Source organism: Pavona decussata, unplaced genomic scaffold, assembly GCF_977016875.1.
Source record: "Pavona decussata unplaced genomic scaffold, jaPavDecu1.1 SCAFFOLD_79, whole genome shotgun sequence".
Lineage (NCBI taxonomy): Eukaryota > Metazoa > Cnidaria > Anthozoa > Scleractinia > Agariciidae > Pavona > Pavona decussata.
In genome coordinates, this window is record NW_028145497.1 from 516997 (window position 1) to 528869 (window position 11873).

General features: G+C 38.4%; 1 pseudogene across 1 annotated transcript in view; it reads left to right on the forward strand.

The window, feature by feature from the left end:
* LOC146476137 (von Willebrand factor D and EGF domain-containing protein-like) overlaps positions 1–6238 on the forward strand; it is a 35789-nt pseudogene extending 29551 nt beyond the window's left edge. Inside the window, exons 18-24 of the transcript XR_014865704.1 lie at positions 359–469; positions 744–1016; positions 1511–1678; positions 2913–3013; positions 3761–3819; positions 4338–4495; positions 5229–6238. The product of XR_014865704.1 is annotated as a von Willebrand factor D and EGF domain-containing protein-like (transcript). The remainder of the gene's footprint in view (positions 1–358; positions 470–743; positions 1017–1510; positions 1679–2912; positions 3014–3760; positions 3820–4337; positions 4496–5228) is intronic.
* Positions 6239–11873: the final 5635 nt, after the last annotated feature.

The window sequence follows — 11873 nt, forward strand, 5'->3', positions numbered from 1 at the left end:
TTCACGAAACCCAATTTGCCAGGCTTAAAGTAATCATTTAAGGCCCCAGCCTGGAAAACTTACATTTTGAATTATCGTGTAATCAAAATTGGCCCGACAGATACTAACGACCGATCATCCGTCTTGGTCAAGACGAATTACAGTGGATAATTCATCTGGACGTCTAAAAGACCCGTATTTGTACACAGACGAATTATCATACGATCTACCGTTTTTTTCCCCAAGTTCGTCCCAGACGGAAGATCCGTCTCTAGTATTTATACCAGACAGATGATTCGTCAGATGATTCGTCTTGACGAATGATCCGTCCGTAGTATGAATTCGAGCCATTAAAAGTCATTCAATTACTGCTTCAAAGGAACATGTGTTGATCAAGTGAACAACTACACCTGTCAATGTGAGCCTGGCTACACTGGTCATGACTGTAGTGTTGATATCAACGAATGCAACTCGTCTCCTTGCATTCATGGTATGTGTCTACCAACTTTATGAATTTATTTTATAACGTTATAAGTAATAATTAATTAATGATGGCCTTTACATGAAAGTTGACGTGTTTACCAATGGAAATTTACATAAAAACTGGGTTACAAGATTTAAGTTAGACACACTCTTGGCTAGCTTTGACTTGCCTTACAGAGCATTCGTTTGAACGAAACGTAAGTTGAAGCATCGTCCGAAAAATGGGTGTTCCATTTACAAGAGGCCCTTTTCATTGTTTCAATGTTGCTTTCTGTTTTCAGCCATTTCAAGCAGTGAAAGTGTAGTTGCAAGCACAGCAACGGGGAAAAGAACGATTATGACTTCAAAACCGACTGCATCAATCAGTTCTTCTCACTTGACGACAACATTCTCCTCTGATGCCATTTTGCTCTTCACTAGCAGCGGTTTTACCACAACTGCCTCGCCGCAGCAACAAAAAGAATCTGTGTTTACGACTACCTCAGAAACGATGGGTGTGAGGACATCGTCCATTGTCTCCAACGATGAAGCAACCCAAGTTACTTCAGAAACTGGTACGTAACTGTTGAAACAAAGCTAAATTTATGAAATAGTAACATCTTTCATTTTTCAAATAACTACAAATGAGATCGTGAATGTAGACACGGCAGTCGACTGCCAAAAAATAACCAACGGCTTCTTCTTAGAAGAAGATACATTATCTACGGTAGATGTTTTACCCTCCACAAGCAGCGGAGTCACAACGACTGTGGCATCAGAACAGCAAAAATATTCAGTGTCTCAAACTACCTGACAAAATTTACGTGCTAGGACACAACCCAAGTTTCTCCGTCAGCAACAGAGGGACCAGAAACTGGTTCGTAACTGCCAGAATTGTGCTAAACGTATACATGATCTTTTAGCCTCGTTCATCTTTTAAACAAACGAGACTCTGGATTCTGGGTTCTCAAAACACCAAACGAGGTTCTGGATGTAAACAAATTTCATTATCCTACAAAATATTCGTGTGTATTTTCTTCTTACAAGACGACAACATTTTCCTTAACAGGTGCTCTGTCTACCACTAGCGCCATCTTCACCACAACTGTCTCATTACCGCTGCAACGATCTATGCTTCCAACTACCCCACAGAAGATTCCTCTGAGCTCATCGTCCACAGTTCCTAACGTTAGATCAACCCAAGTAACTCCAACAGCAACGGAGGAACCTGAAACAGGTGTATAGTTGTTAAAACTTTACTTGATTTATGACGGTCGTTAATTCACCTGTCACACAATAATGCCATAACATAAATTGAAGTCGTGAAGGCCACAATCCCTTTTCAACTTTTTTCCCGTCATGTAATCTGCAATCATTTTATCATTAATATTATTACTATTATTATTATTATTATTATTATTAATATTAATATTATTATTATTATTATTATTATTATTATTATTATTATTATTATTATTAGTAGCAGTAGTAGTAGTTTGGCCAGCCGCCGCAAAAGAAAATTGTAACGCCTCCTTTTGATTACATTTAGCTTTTTATTAATCAAATTACGCAACCTTTAACTATTTTCGATAATCTTTTGCCAAACAAAAATATACGTAAGGGATTCCTAATAAAATCTTTCGTAATTAAACTTTGCACAATCAATATTTATTGCTTCTAGCAGATGCAACAAAAAAGAAAAATAGACCAATATTTATCATCTGTCGGCTTTTAACGTACATCTTACTTAGTTTGCTGCGAAGGAGACTCTTCTCAATTAACAAACCTGAGCCACGACGTTAGGCATAATTCATGCGAGTTGGTCGTTCTATTGTGCTTCAAGTTCTGTTAATTGTCCAGGTTGAGGTCCCAGACACCTTGCAACTCATGCAAAGGAAATCTACTTTGCACCTTGAGTCGTGACTTTGTTTCGCTTTTTGAAAGAACTTGCATCAAACACGCTTAACATTCGCAGAGAGATATAAAAGATAGGACCGTTATTTTGCACAGCACAACCTTCGAAATACTGGGCCCACTCATTCCTATGCAGACAAGGAAACGGAAGACATTGTAACGCCATAGTGTAACCGACTATCGTGTAAACGACTAAGCAAAGTAAAAGTCAAACGATTGTGATTGGAAAAATATATTTACCTCAACTGGCCCATACCCCGTTGATATGATACCATCTTCTAGATCCGGTAAAGAGGCAAAACGTGATATGAAAAATGATATCCATGAAAAAGAGTCGGTTCAGACAGTTTTTGGCTGAATTGAGACCAAAGGGGAAATGAAACGAGAGTTGAATTGACAATTTTTCCCCAAATTGCGACGTAGAGGGTTGAATCAGATTTTGTGGCGTCGAAGCTACATACTATAGGCATTGTGGTGTTAACACCCGGGATTTTTTAAATTTGCATTGCGAAATCGAGAAACGCCATTAATGCTATTTGTATTCTTAATTGTTGCAGAACATGTTTTCAAACTAAAAATCTTTGAGGACTGGAATGATGATTTGAAGGACAAGAGTAGTGATGTCTTTAGAAATTTGTCTTCACGATTGGAAAGCGAGGTTAGATTAGTACAAACAAGAAAGTTTTAAATGACCAGCATTGCTGTGTACCTTAACTGGGGGCCCACACAATGTGTCTGTGTGGCCGCTTGTTATTATATAGTAAATGCACTGGATTTACCGTTTGCTTCGCCTATAGCGATATATCGTATATAAATCAATGATAAATAAACGTTGAACTACCTTATCTGTGGTATATAGTCGTCCTTTTACCTCAAAAGCGGTTTTTTGAGCGATTTTGAAGGAGTTTGAGTTCGCCGTTGACTGTCCCATATGTAAGAAGGAGAAGGGAGGAATCCTTGTTTTGAAAGGGTTCCAGCGCCGGAGCAGATCCATATGTGTCAGCCACAAACCGTCCCGCTGATTGCCTCTTTCTAATTGGACGACGTTAGAACGTCGTCCAATCAAACTCCTTCAAAATCGCTCAAAAACATCTTTCGAGGTAAAAGGACGACTATATACCACAGATAAGGTAATTCAACGTTTATTTATCATTGATTTATATACATAGTTAGCGATATATCGCTATAGGTGAAGCAAACGGTAAATCCAGTGCATTTACTATACAATAACAATCGGCTACACAGACACATTGTGTGGGCTCCCTGTGGTACCTTTTACTATTACTCGAATCCATCTGTGCCTTTTTTTTTTTAATAACACTTTTGAACCGGAACAAAACCTTCAGTTTGAAGAGCCAAGTTTTGGTTTCATCCGTTTTTAGAGGTCACCAATCTTTACTTGCAGATTTGGAAAAAGTTCTCTGGAAGAGAAGATTTAATTGGAGTGAAGGTCATATCGTTCAGGTATGTAAGCATTGAATGAATTCCAACAGTTTGTGAATTGCCCTAAATCCTCCCCCCCCCCCCCCCCCCCCAAATGCTGACCTTAGTAGTAGTGTTTTCTTGATTGTCAGAATATTTTCACTGCGCTTGTAAGCTCTGTTATTCAGAATAGCTTCGTGCCCAGCCGATGGTGTAGGGAAGATCAGACTTACTGACCACAGGTTTCCATTACTTCCATTGGTTGATTTCTTTTATGCTCCAGTTTTTTTCTATTTTTTTTGTTCGTTATTCTTTTCTCCGTCAACATTTATAAACCTATACGTAATAATGTAATAAATAATAGTAGAAGTATGCCAGTGAAAAGGGAAATAAAAATATGGGCCCGGTTGTGAAAAGAGACGTCGGTAAAGTGTTAACATTTATGCATTTCTTTTTAAACACAAAATAGACAGTTGGTTCAATTTTTAATTAAATGTTTTATGGTTATATATAGAAACACCAAAAATTATTCTTAGTTTGCTTCTTTCTTTCGTTCCCAGTAAAGGGAGTGTCGTGGCAGAGTTTCAGTTGATGTTCAACAAAAACGTTGCCCCTGAAGAAGCATTTTCCCATCTCAAGAACCAAATAAGTAATGGAAATCTTGGTGGCCTTCGGGTTGACCTTTCGTCTCTGGAACTGGTGCCACGTGTAACTGAAGGTAATTTTCTTTTATCATTGCAAGCCATAGTTAAAAACCTGAAATTAGCCGAGGATCAGAGTTCAATATGATGTTTTTCTTTCCTTGTTTGTCCAAAAAGACAAGAAAGCGGAATCATGTTATTTTTATTTATTTTTATTTTTGTTTTTATAATTTCTCTTGTGAAGTAAACAGGTGAATGAACATAATGACATGAACAAGAACATTGCAACTGCATGATAAGCAAACACGCTATTTCCCACTCCTGGAAAATGTAATAATTAGAATCCTAAAGACGTCGGTGTTCAGTTCCTTTCCTGTGCAGTAGATGATGTTATAATCCTTTTGGGTTCTTTGAATAATGAAAAAAAAAATTTTTTTCTCAATAGGTCAGGCACACATCAGCCTGTTGAATAGACTTGTTGACGCACTGTTTACGCTTTACTAAAAGAAACTTTCCATAACTGCTAAACTCTCTCTTATACTTGTATAATATAGTCTTGCACCAAGGAGCCTTCAAGGAACCTAGAACCTAATATTACATGAGCGTGTGCTAATTAACGTTAGTAACGTAAAACATGACTCAGCATTCTAAAAGGTTCTGGACTAATTCCATAGAATGTGCTAGAATGTTAGATAGAATGTTCGAGAAAGTTCTGCGAAATATGGACAATTTTCTTAATGGTAATAAAAAGATAGATGCCGGGACAGAATGAAAACAACACACTAATCTGCTCTTAATTCGTTTGTATAGAGCCAACCAAGGAACCGAAAGAATCGATAATGAAATATGTCATCATCATCGGTGCTACCTTTGGCGGATTCTTTGTCCTGGCACTTGCCACTATCTGCCTGGTGCGCTTCAAAAAGAAGAAAACTTTGGGTCGAAAAAGGCTTGGTTTAGGTGTCATGCCCCAGGAAGAAGCGTTTCCAAATCCCGAAAAGTATGAGTTGGAAAATACCAAGTCAATGGAAAACATTATTTACTTCGAGAAGGTGGGCGTATCGGCTAAGACCGATGGAGGAAAATCAAATGAAGCGTTTGATTAACATGATCGCTTACACGCGCTTTCCTAGCTATCAAAAGGCGGATGAATTTGCTATAAAGGAATGTAGTGAAGGATTAACCTAGTTGAGGGAATTTTTAGTTAAACGGTCGATATATTTAACGGGGTTGCAGACCGTACACCAACTACCAAGCGTTGGTATTCTTATTTAAAGACTGTTTATTAGGACTGTTAACTAATGTTCCATTAGTTTGATTATGGGATAAAATCGCAACGGATAAAGTTGGGAAAAACGAAAAAAGAAGGAAAAAAGAAAAATTAAAGCTTTTATAGGTTTGATGTGCTACGCTGAGTGGAATTCCGATCTCGCAAGCTTTTAGTTTTGATAACTTTACCAGTCTAATTATGCAGTTTTATAGGTATTTTTTAGAAAAATTAAGCTTAGTTAGATACTAACTAATGCTACGAAATGTAGGTTATCTTGAAGCTTTCATGTTGACATATTTACAAGTCTAAGCCTGCAGTTTTCTTGGTATTTTTTTTGGCAAATTTTTAGCTTAATTATTTAGATGCTGATGCTACAAGACGTAGATTCTCCTGAAGTATAACAAAAGAGAATAGTTTTGGAAGCAAACCGTTTTGCTTTCCATTAAGTTTTTTATTAATCGTTTCTTGGATATCGTATTTACATTAAGTAAGTCATCCGTCTTCTGTAGATTGCTTTTTGTGGCTGAATAAAAATGTGTTTCGACGACGATTTTTGTCTTTTTGTTTTGTAGCCAACAGTACCAGGACTATTAATACTATTTATTTTTCTCGGATGGAAAGTGTTCCCGTAGGAGTTGCCATAAATTTAACCGTCGGTGATTGAGACGATGTGTGAATCAATGGATGTCAGAAGAAAGTAAGTCTCGAGACGATTGATTCCTCATAACGCCACAGCGAACCCACACAAACGATGTGACCAAAAAGTGTTACATGTAAGGGGTGACTTAAACTTTAACATGAGGTGGAAATTTTTCAAACATGGAAGGACAAGGTTCGCCAAATATCGTAGACAAAATGCAAAAATTTAATTGAGGGTTTCTCATTTCTTCCTTCTCTACCCATAATACCAGTGTCGTAGGATGTTTAGTTTCAGTCTGAATGTACCTTCGATGTTAATCCGAAAAACGTTTACTCTATTTGAATGGCCATACTATACGATTTCACTCAATTGCTCACAACAAGAAACACTTATGCAATTAATGTGTGGTATTTTCTCGGCAACCCCCCAGTCCCTAAATAGACCTACTGCGTCAGTAAGACAGGTAATGATGAAAAAAAAAAAAAAAAAAACCGTCATCTGTATCTACTTTTGCAGAACGAGGCTCGTGGGTTCAAATCCCATCTGGAGCTCGGATATTTTTCCGTGTACAAAATTTGATGCAAAAACTTATCATGTTGTTTATTATTAGTCTTTGCTAATCGCACTATGCATTACTTCCCGCGTTTAAATGGCAACTTTGTGTAAGGCTATTTTTGTTTTCTCTGGGCAGGGAAATGATTCGTTGGTGAGGCTATTTATGCTCGTTTGACCCCTCTCCAAGGCTCTCGACCTATCTGAAATGCGAGCGTAAACACGATAAATGAAACACGAAAATAACTTCTTACATCATGGTCGAGAGTCAATGCTGCGTTTAAAGCTTCGTCTTTAACAAAAGGCTAAATGTAACGGTTAATTGCGCTAAAAGCCTTAACTGGAATTTGACAATGATGTTTACATATAGAGAACAAAATCGACATTCCTCCTTGACACCTTTTAAAGCCCTTAAATCGCTATGGACAGATCTTTTAAATACAAATAACTTTGGAATCTTAAAATAAGGATGAAGGTAACAAGGAAATAACTCTCTGATCTTTGTCAGCTTGAGTTTTTTTTTTTTCTTAAGAGCTTCTGACAGTAAATATCAAAAATGCCACGACGGCTAGAGAGGAAATTTCAGATTTCATTTTATTTCACCTAAATGTTCCCTTTGGTGAACTATTTTCGAAAATCACAATTAAAAGTTCCACCGCTCTTTCGTTTTTCTAAGTACAAGAAGCTGTTTCCAGCTTATACTCGGGCCATATTTGACTGTGTGGTGCGTAAAGCCTACAATCTTTTAACAGTGATAACCTCAAGCATCGCCAATTCCCCCAAATAGATAGCCTGCGAGCAAGCTCTCTTGGGGGTGGATCCTCTTTTCCCCTCCCGCCCCCCACCCCCAAGAGAGTTTGCTCGCAGGCTACCAAATAGATAGATACAGAGATATAGTGAAGCAATAAATAACCACCACATAGAATTGCATTTCTTGCAGTCAGAATGAAATACAGGGGAAAACTACATTTGTCATACGAATGCTTTTTATAATCCCCGGGCTTTAATCCTTACGTTTTCACCTTTCGTTTAGAGACAGAAACCATTTGTACGGTCCTAATATGTATGTGACCCCGGGTCAATGACGGATCGTCATTTTCGGTATGATCTAGACTCGGGGACGTGCGGCCCGATAGGGTATGGTTTTCAGGGTGTTTTGTCTTGAACGGGGTATCTATTTCATCACTTTCTGTCTTAAACAAGGTATCCCTACATGACCTAATGGCTTAAACAGATTGTGATTGCCAATGCATTAAAATACAGTAAGAAACTAGTGTATTCTTATTTCATTCTAGTCTTAAACAGGGTGTGGTTTTGGGTTAAATGTCTTAGAAAGGGCCTAAAAATTTTGAATTCTGTCTTAAACGGGATAGGGAAATCGGAGAATTATGTCTTAAACAGAGTCAGAGTTTGAACGCCCGGGATGCACCTCCCTAACCAAGCATCTGTTGAGTACCCCCCCCCCCCCCCCGGATCTAGAGTAACGTTACGCATCACGCGTACGTTTATATCCATGTACGTTTTTCAATGTTTCGCTGTTTATATTTTGAAATGAAATTCAGCGGAAAGCATTTGTTATTCACCTTTCATTTGAAGACAAAAGCCGTTTCTACATTGATTGTTTTTCTATAGTAAACGTGAGACATCTTTATCTATCTTGGCCCGCGAGGTCACAGACTGATTTAGTTGCCAAATTTTTGGTTAAACAAAACTAACTTTGAGGCACTCAGGTTAGCCTAAAAAACACTCCGGTTAGCCTAAAGAGCACTCCAGTTAGCTTAAATAGTACTTAGGTTAGCTTAAATAGCTCCCCGGTTAGCTTACGGTTAGCAGTTTATGTTGGGGTTGTTCATGCCTCGCATGCCTCGCACGTCTGGCTCGCATATTGTTAACACTCCTCACGGCCCGAAAACAAAGAACGCGACCGAGAATTTAAAGAATTTGATAACACGACAGAAAACGTAACTCGTACCAGCCGAGTACAAAAAACGAGACTGAAAACAATAACTCGTGGCCCGAAGTCTTATCTCTCGGCCCATCGCGACCCCAAAAAGAAAAAAGAATTTGATAATGTTACCGAAACCTTAACTCGGTCCGCCTAACGGCCCGAGTTATTAGAAAAGTTGAATTTACGGCTACACGCCCAATTCGGCCCCCCAGAAAAACGGGAAAATCGTGCATCTTTAGAAGCCTCGCACACAGCAATGATAACTACTCCCGTTTTTCTGTCTCGGCTGCAAGTAAATCGTTTTATTATTTCTCGTTTAGTGTAAAAATGAAGTCGCAAGTCATATTGTTAATGTGCTAATTCACTAGTTGAAGACAGCAACCTTCAAGGGTTAGATTTCGAATTGAAATTAAGGCAGATTTCAGAGGCCTACATCTGTCCCGGCATATGTCTTCTGGAGCAAATCTATAGGTGAAGTCTAACTTTAATCCTTCCTTTTCCCGCCCTCGAAGTGCCTTTTTTGGCCCGCTAAAAGCGAAGCATCCAGAATAAAAAGTGTGCAGGGTATTTTGACTAGTTCGATGGCTCGCTGTCACGATTACCGTCACGCAAATCACATAACTGAAACAATCCACTCATCTAAAGTACACTTTTTTTTTATTCTCAACGACAAATCTCTAATATTTCAGTTTCTTTACAATACCACGTCATTATTTCAAATTTTGAAAGTAATAAATATTAGAAACCGATTCACCGTGGGACTCGATCTACATGATAAATTTTGCCGACATATTTTTAGCGCCGGCGTCATAACAGTTGATGACGCACTATACAAACTTCCTGTCAAATCTCAAATGACATCCTAATAAAAGAAAAAGATAGAAATAAGAAAACTTTCTCCTGTCCTGATGACAACATTGCTAAGTTTTAATAAGTGCGATAAAGTACAGTGGAAGCTTACTAAAGGTGGATTTCCACTGCCGCTTAAATTGTTACACATGTAAGTAATATGCACGTAGACATTTCCTATGGTTGGGTACATTTTACGCGTTTAAACAAAATGCAAGCTTGGATCACTCAGAATGTCCCGCTATCAAAAAAAAAAAAAAAAAAAAAAAAAAATACTTTCCCTGGCTTCAATTTGCCATACTATTTACCCGATAACTCTAACTCTATTTTAAGAATTGCAAAAACAAGTTTGACACTACTTTTCATCTTAAAATATTAATCTCAAAACCGTCACTGATGAACCATCTTGAAACTTATCTATTGTTAAAGTTACAACATGTAGAAAACTGTTGAGTTCACCTTCTTAAGAGGTTAATCATTCCTTGTCCTCGCCAAGAGTCTTTAAAAATTCCCAGAATCGATTTCCATGATATGTCTTGGGGTAGAGAACCTTCACGTACCCACAAGTTGGACTCCCTTCCCCAGGGAGGATGAGGAACATAAAAGAGTGCTTTGATTGTCATCGCTCTTGAACGGACGGTCTGAACGAGGGCCCTCCATGGTTCAACATCATCACGTTTCACAAGAACCATATCTCCCTCTATTGGCCAGGAAGGCACAGTAACAGATGTGATTGGAAAGTCAGGACGATGATAATCAGTTTAAACCAAGTTCCTGGGGCCATCCTCAAATAGAATGACATGCCTTCTAATGTTGGTTGCATGGCATACACGCTCAGTTCCTGAGAGTTGTACAACCAGATGTTTTGACCAAGAATGGCGGGCTGGCTGATTGTCAGTCAGTAAATATTGAAATGCATCTCCAATAATGATAACTTCATACTCTCCATACACTCGTATTCTTAGTATCTGTGTTATTGTCAGTACATCAAAACCATTTTTCCTGCTTTCGGTGATAACAGAGTCACCTGCTTTGAAGGTCTTGCCACTGTTTCCACACTTCCCAGTAAAACAAATGCTACGACATCCACACGCAACATCTGACAGATAATCATCAGCTGCTGTAATTCCTTTTTCCTCATACAGCATCTGTAGCACCTCATTTCTTTGTGCTCTGTCATTCCAGTGTACTCCATTCAGATGGCCAACAACAAAGAATTCAGGTAGTAACTGGTCTCTCCTTTCAATTGGAAGCAACAATTAGAAGCAACAATTGAGGAAATTTCGGACAGACTTGATCAAAAATGTACCAACACTGGTCCATCAGATACATCTTCATTAGATCTTGAATTAATTGATTCCCGTACTTTTAAAATCTCCCTCCTCAATTCAGCTCTGGCAAAAGTCAGTTCAATGTTTTTATGATTGTTTGATATAGAGATGTACCTTGCAAAAGCCCTCTCAAAATCATAGCACAAATAATTGTCTGGGGATCCAAAATTCATGACATCCTCATGAATATGAGTGAGTAGATGATTGACTAAATGACAACTGGACAGTCCATATCGTTCCTCAAGCAAAATGTTATAGCGGACACACATGTCTTTGAAAACAATAGCTGAATTGAGATTCCATCCATTTCGTCCTTGATAGTAAAGAAACTCAACAATACGTGGAAGTGTCTCCCATACTTCATAGTCTTGGTCATCAATTATGCCCCCTAACACCAGTTCAGAAGCTGGGAAAGCAAACTTCTGCCAGTCCTCTGCTTTCCAAAAACCAGTACGGTTGTGGTTAGAAGGGTTTCGTGATGCACGCAAATTAGAACTCCAAGGAAACTTTGTTAAGTTTTCTTGTAAGGCATTCCTGTCAGTTGCTTCATCATTTAAAATGTATGTCAAATGGTACTTGATAATTCCAAGAGAAACTGTGTGCATTACATCAATGATGCAGTCACGCTGAATATCAAAGCCATACAATCTGGTTAATCTATACAAAATAGACAAGCCTGTGAATTCAACCTCTTGAGACCTTGTATTTGCCACCGTTGCCCTTTCTTCTTCTTCTTCTATTTCTTGAAGAATATCTTCTTTGATTATGCGGCTTGGCCATGGAAATCTTGCTGCTCTACGATAGTCTCCATAATAATAAGTGGTTGCTTCTTCACTTGCACTTTGTAACCACACTCACATCTTCG